We start from the raw sequence: 7,384 nt of genomic DNA, 5'->3' as shown, positions 1-7,384 counted from the left end.
AATGCACCTAAAATCTGAAATATTGCTAAAAAATACCAAAAATTCCCCCAAAATAAAAAAATTCCAAGACCCTAAAACCCCAAAATTCCCCAAAAAAACCCCAAATTCCCTCTCTAAAATCTTCCCAAAAATCGGCCAAAATGCTCCCCCCAAATCCCCAAAAATTCCCCAAAATTCCCCCAAAATCCTCCTGAAAAATCCCAAAAATTCTCCCAAAATAAAAAAAATTCCCAGAATTCCCCCAAAATCCAGAAAAATCCTAAAAATTCCCACAAAATCTTCCAAAAATCCCCAAAATTCCCCTAAAACCTCCCCAAAAAAATCCCCAAAATTCCCTAAAATAAAAAAAAAAATCCCAAAATCCCGCCATAATAAAAAAAGTCCCAAAAAATCCCCAAAATCCCCCCAAAATCACCAAAAATTCCCCCAAAATCCCCCAAAAAATCCCCAAATTCTCCCAAAATAAAAAAAAATCCCCAAAATCACCCCAAAAATCCCAAATTCACCCAAAAAGCCTTTAAAATCTTTCATGGATGCCCCCCCAAAAAAAAAATCTCAGATTTTCCCCAAAATTCTCTCCGGATGCCCCAAAATCTCCTCCAAAATCCTCCCTGGACCCTCAAAAATCCCAAAATCTTTCCTGGAGTCCCCCAAAAAATCCCCAAATCCCCCCCAAAATCCCCAAATCCCCCCAAAAAATCCCCCCAGACCCCCCAAGCCCCTCCCTCTCCCCAGGTGTCAATCAAGGCCCTGTGCAAGGCCAGGGAGGCGGAGCTCCGGAGGCCACGCCCACACAGGTAAGCCACACCCCTTCCTCATTAGCTACTTATTAACCCCCTAATTAATCAATTAACCAGTTAATTAATCCACCCCAGAGCTGCCAATCACCCCGGGAAGGCCCAGGAGGCTCCGGATTGGCTGGAGCAGGCTGAGGTGGGCGTGGCTTGCTGGGGAAGGGGGCGTGGCTGCGTTCAGGCCCCGCCCCCTGCCCTGACGCTTGGCGCCCCCTGCAGGCCGTGCTGATTGGCCACAGCCCGGGGGCGGTGCTCTGGGCGCTGGAGGCCCTGGCCAATCACAGCACCAGGTGGGTGGGGCTTAGTGGGGTGGGTGGGGCTTAAAATAGTGGGTGGGGCTTAGAGGGGTGGGTGTGACTAGAAGGAATGGGTGTGGCTTAACAGAGTGGTTGGGGTTAAGGGGGTGGGTGTGGCTTAAAGGAATGGGTGGAGCTTACAAGGATGGTGTGACTAAATGGAGTGGGTGGGGCTTAAAGGAATGGGTGGAGCTTAAAGATGTGGGTGGGGCTTAGAATAGTGGGTGGGGTTTAGAGGAGTGAATGTGGCTAGAATGGATGGGTGGGGCTTAAAAGAATGGGTGGGGCTTAACAGAGGGTGGGGCTTAATGGGGTGGGTGGTGTTTAAGGAAGTGGGTGTGGCTTAAAGGGATGGGTGGGGCTCAAAGAGGTGGGTGGGGTTAAAGAAGTGGGTGTGACTAAAAGGGGTGGGTGGGGCTTAAATGAGTGCAATGAGTAGGTGGAGCTTAACACGGTGGGTGTGTCCAAAAGGGCTGGGTGGGGCTTAAAGTGGTGGGTGGGGCTTAAAGAGATGGGTGGGGTTTAGAATTGTGGGTGAGGCTTGAAGGGGTAGGTGGGGCCTAAGTATGTGGGTGTGGCTTAATGGGATGGGTGTGGCTTAAAAGAATGGCTGGGGCTTAAGTGTGTGGGTGGGGCTTAAAGGGCTAAATGGAGCCTAAGGGGGTGGGCGGGGCCTAAAAGGCTGGGCGGGGCTTAAAGGTGTGGGTGTGGTCTAAAGGAGTTGGTGGGGCTTAAAGGAATGGGTGGGGCTTAAAGGGGTGGGTGGGGCTTTTAAAGGGTGGGGCTTAAATTGGTGGGTGGGGCTTTTAAAGGCTGAGGCTTAATTGGATGGGTGGGGCTTAAAGGGGTGGGTGGGGCTTAAATGGGAGGGTCTTAAAGGGGTGGGTGTGGCTTTTAAAGGGGTGGGGCTTAAAGGGATAGGTGCAGCTTAAAGGGGTGGGTGGAGCTTAAAGGGGTGGGTGTGGCCAAAATGACTGGGTGTGGTGGAAAGGGGTGGGTGGGGCTTGATGGGTGGGCGGGGCTTCGAGGTACAGGCAGTGCCTAGGTGAGTAGGTGGAGCTTAGTGGAGTGGGTGGGGCCTAAGTGGGTGGGTGTGGCTTAAAGTAATGGGTGGGGATCAAAGGGACTGGGTGGGGCTTAAAGGGGTGGGTGGGGCCTAAGGTAAGGGGTGGGGAGTAATGGGATTGGGTGGGGCTTAAACTGAAGGGCGGGGCCTAGCTGGGTGGGCGGGGCTTAAAGGGGTGGGTGGGGCTTAAAGGGGTGGGCGGGGATTTGAGGGTTTTCGGACATTTTGGGGTTTTTGGGACATTTTGGGTCCCCGAGGGGATTTTTGGGAGCTCTGGGGTCGTGGCCACAGGGAAAAGGGGCGTGAGCTCAGTCCTGTCAATCACAGGGCTCTCCTGGCTGGCCCGGCCCCCTCGGCTGAAGCCCCGCCCACCCTGAGGAGCCTCCTGCAGGTGAGGGGGGAGGGGAATTGGGGGGTGGGGTCCAAATTGGGGGTTTTGGGGACAAAATTTGGGATTTTGGGGCTTTTTGGGACAAAATTTGGGATTTTGGGGGGATTTTGGGGGGTTTTGGGGATTTTTGGGATCGGGATTTCAGATTTTGGGGATTTTTGTGGGGATTTTTGGGCATTTTGTGGGTTGGGATTTGGGATTTTGGGGTCGGGATTTTGGGGGAAATTTCGGGTGAGGATTTGGAATTTTGGAGATTTTTGGGTCGGGATTTTGGATTTTAGGGGCAATTTGGGATTTTGGGGGGGAAAACTGAGATTTTGGGGCACTTGGGGGTTATTTTGGGGATTTTTTGGGTCTGGATTTGGGATTTGGGGGGAATTTTGGGATTTTGGGGGAATTTTGGGGTTCTGGGGGATCTTCAGAAGATTTTTGGGTGATTTTGGGAAACTTTGGGGGGGGCATTTGGGATTTTGGGGGGGTATCTGGAGGGTTTTTGGGATTCTGAGGTAAATTTGGGGTTTTGGGGATCCCCCAATTCATTTTTGGGATGGATTGGGCGGTTTTGGGGTCCCTGAGGCGTTTTTGGGGTTCCTGAGCTCATTTTTGGGGTGGATTTGGGGTTTTTGGGGGTGAATTTTGGGATTTTTGGGGTGGATTTGGGGATTTTGTGCTCCCTGAGTCCATTTTCAGGGTGGATTTTTGGGCTGGATTTTGGGGTTTCTGGGGTGGATTTGGGGTTTTTGGGGTGAATTTTGGGGTTTTTGGTGCCCCCGAGTCAATTTTCGGGGTGGATTTTGGGGTTTCTGGGGTGGATTTTGGGGTTTTTGGGGTGAATTTTGGGGTTTTTGGGGTGGATTTTGGGGTTTTTGGGGTGGATTTTGGGGTTTTTGGTGCCCCTGAGTCAATGTTCGGGGTGCATTTTGGTGTTTTTGGGCTGGATTTGGGGTTTTCGGGGTGGATTTTGGGGTTTTCGGGGTGGATTTTGGGGCTTTTGGGCTGGAATTTGGGGTTTTCGGGTGGATTTGGGGTTTTTGGGGTGGATTTTGGGGTTTTTGGGCTGGATTTGGGGTTTTCGGGGGTGGATTTGGGGTTTTGGGGTGAATTTTGGGGTTTTCGGGGTGGATTTGGGGTTTTTGGGGTGAATTTTGGGGTTTTTGGGGTGGAATTTGGGGTTTTCGGGGTGGGTTTTGGGGTTTCTGGTTCCCCCGATCCCGTTTTCGGGGTGGATTTTGGGGTTTTCGGTGCCCCCGATCCGGTTTTTGGGGTGCATTTTGGGGTTTTTGGGCTGGATTTGAGGTTTTCGGGGTGGAATTTGGGGTTTTTGGGGTGGATTTTGGGGTTTTTGGGGTGGGTTTTGGGGTTTTTGGGGTGGATTTTGGGGTTTCTGGTGCCCCCGATCCTGTTTTTGGGGTGGATTTTGGGGTTTCCGGGGTGCATTTTGGGGTTTTCGGTGCCCCCGATCCCGTTTTCGGGGTGCATTTTGGGGTTTTTGGGGTGGATTTTGGGGTTTCTGGTGCCCCGATCCCGTTTCAGGGGGTGCATTTTGGGGTTTCGGGGTGCATTTTGGGGTTTTGGTTGCCCCGATCCCGTTTTTAGGGGTGCATTTTGGGGTTTTTGGGGTGGATTTTGGGGTTTCTGGTGCCCCCGATCCCGTTTTTGGGGTGGGTTTTGGGGTTTTCGGTGCCCCCGATCCCGTTTTTGGGGTGCATTTTGGGGTTTTTGGGGTGGGTTTTGGGGTTTTCGGTGCCCCCGATCCCGTTTTTGGGGTGCATTTTGGGGTTTTAGGTGCCCCCGATCCCGTTTTTGGGGTGCATTTTGGGGTTTTTGGGGTGGATTTTGGGGTTTTCGGTGCCCCCGATCCCGTTTTTGGGGTGGGTTTTGGGGTTTTCGGTGCCCCCGATCCCGTTTCCGGGGTGCATTTTGGGGTTTCCGGGGTGGATTTTGGGGTTTCTGGTGCCCCCGATCCCGTTTTTGGGGTGGGTTTTGGGGTTTTCGGTGCCCCCGATCCCGTTTTTGGGGTGGGTTTTGGGGTTTTCGGTGCCCCCGATCCCGTTTTTGGGGTGGATTTTGGGGTTTTCGGTGCCCCCGATCCCGTTTCCGGGCTCCCTGAGGCCGCTCTGGGCTCCCCAGGAGCGCTGGGGCGCCGTTGGGGGGGTGTGGGCGGCGCTGCCCCCCCTCCTGGCCCACCTGGCCCAGCTGAGGCGGCGCCTGGAGACGCACCTGCGGCGGGGGAGGGGCCAGGGAACCGCCAGGTGAGCCCAGAGGCACCCACAGGGCCCCAAATGTCCCAAATTGTCCTAAACTACCTCGAAAACATCCCAAAATGTTCTAAATTACCTCAAAATTGTCCTAAATGACCTCTGAAATATCCTGAAGTATCCTAAATGATCTTTAAATTATCCTAAATTGTCCTAAATTACCTCTAAAACATCCCAAAATGTTCTAAATTATCTTTAAAACATCCCAAAATGTTCTAAATTACCTCTAAAATATCCTAAATTACCTCTGAACTATCCTAAAGTATCCTAAATAATCTCTAAATTATCCTAAATTATCCTAAATTACCTCTAAAACATGCCAAAACGTTCTAAATTATCTTTAAAATATCCTCAATTACCTCTGAAATATCCTAAAGTATTCTAAATGATCCCAAGATATCCTAAATTATCTCTCAATTGTCCTAAATTACCTCTAAAACATCCCAAAACGTTCTAAATTATCTTTAAAATATCCCAAAATGTTCTAAATTATCTTTAAAACATCCTAAATTACCTCTGAAATATCCTAAAGTATCCTAAGTGATCTCTAAATTATCCTAAATTATCCTAAATTACCTCTAAAACATCCCAAAATGTTCTAAATTACCTCTAAAATATCCTAAATTACCTCTGAAATATCCTAAAATGTCCTAAATGATCCCAAAATATCCTAAATTACCTCTCAATTGTCCTAAATTACCTCTAAAACATCCCAAAACGTTCTAAATTATCTTTAAAATGTCCTTGATTATCTTTAATTACCTCTAAAATATCCTAAATGATCCTAAAATATCCTAAATTACCTCTCAATTGTCCTAAATTACCTCTAAAACATCCCAAAACGTTCTAAATTATCTTTAAAATATCCAAAAATGTTCTAAATTACCTCTAAAATATCCTAAATTACCTCTGAACTATCCTAAAGTATCCTAAGTGATCTCTAAATTATCCTAAATTAAATTACCTCTAAAACATCCCAAAATGTTCTAAATTATCTTTAAAATATCCCAAAACGTTCTAAATTATCTTTAAAACATCCCAAAATGTTCTAAATTATCTTTAAAATATCCTAAATTACCTCTGAAATATCCTAAAGTATTCTAAATGATCTCTAAATTATCCTAAATTATTCTAAATTACCTCTAAAACATCCCAAAGCGTTCTAAATTAGCTCTAAAATATCCTAAATTACCTCTGAAATATCCTAAAGTATTCTAAATGATCCCAAAATATCCTAAATTACCTCTCAATTGTCCTAAACTACCTCTAAAACATCCGAAAATACCCTAAATTATCTTTAAAATACCCAAAAATGTTCTAAATTACCTCTAAAATATCCTAAATTACCTCTGAACTATCCTAAAGTATCCTAAATAATCTCTAAATTATCCTAAATTATCCTAAATTACCTCTAAAACATCCCAAAATGTTCTAAATTACCTCTAAAATATCCTAAAATATCCTAAATTATCCCAAAATATCCTAAATTACCTCTCAATTGTCCTAAATTACCTCTAAAACATCCCAAAACGTTCTAAATTATCTTTAAAACATCCCAAAATGTTCTAAATTATCTTTAAAATATCCTAAATTACCTCTGAAATATCCTAAAGTATTCTAAATGATCTCTAAATTATCCTAAATTATTCTAAATTACCTCGAAAACATCCCAAAGCGTTCTAAATTAGCTCTAAAATATCCTAAATTACCTCTGAAATATCCTAAAGTATCCTAAATGATCCCAAAATATCCTAAATTACCTCTCAAATGTCCTAAATTACCTCTAAAACATCCCAAAACATCTTAAATTATCTTTAAAATATCCTTGATTATCTTCAATTACCTCTAAAATATCCTAAATGATCCTAAAATATCCTAAATTGCCTCGAAATTGTCCTAAATTACCTCTAAAACATCCCAAAATGCCCTAAATTACCTCAAACATATTCTAAATTGTCCCAAAATATCCTCAATTATCTCTAAATTATCTTAAATTATCTTAAATTATCCTCAATTATCTCTAAAACATCCCAAAATTATCCTAAAATGCCGTAAATTATCTCTAAAATCTCCTAATTTACCCTAAATTGCCTCTAAAATGTCCCAAATTATCTCTGAAGTGTCCTAAATTATTCTAAATTATCTCTGAAATATCCTAAATTATCCTAAATTATCTCTAAAATATCCTAAATGATCCCAAAATATCCTCAATTGCCTCGAAATTGTCCTAAGTTACCTCTAAAACATCCCAAAATGTTCTAAATTACCTCTCAAATATCCTAAATTGTCCCAAAATATCCGAAATTAGCTCTAAATTATCCTAAATTATCCTAAGTTACCTCTAAAATATCTTAAATTCCCTCTAAATTATCCTAAATTATCTCTAAAATATCCCAAAATCTCCTAAGTTGTTTTTAAAATATCCTAAATTACCTCTAAAGTATCCTAAATTATCCTAAATTATCTCTAAAATATCCTAAATTACCTGTAAAACATCCCAAAATGCCCTAAATTAGCTCTAAAATATCCTAAATTATCTCTGAAATATCCTAAAGTATCCTAAATTGCCTCTAAAATAT

General features: G+C 44.3%; 1 long non-coding RNA gene across 1 annotated transcript; it reads left to right on the top strand.

Moving 5' to 3' along the window:
• Positions 1-707: 707 nt before the first annotated feature.
• On the top strand, positions 708-2,548 carry LOC115915915. The gene is made up of 4 exons (XR_004061548.1): positions 708-797; positions 876-933; positions 1,014-1,084; positions 2,484-2,548. It is a non-coding gene; the product is annotated as an uncharacterized LOC115915915 (long non-coding RNA).
• The last annotated feature ends 4,836 nt before the right edge of the window (positions 2,549-7,384 follow it).

Source organism: Camarhynchus parvulus, unplaced genomic scaffold (genome assembly GCF_901933205.1).
Source record: "Camarhynchus parvulus unplaced genomic scaffold, STF_HiC, whole genome shotgun sequence".
Taxonomy (NCBI): Eukaryota; Metazoa; Chordata; class Aves; order Passeriformes; family Thraupidae; genus Camarhynchus; species Camarhynchus parvulus.
The sequence above is the reverse complement of the archived record's forward strand: the minus strand, read 5'-3'. Positions and strand labels throughout refer to the sequence as shown.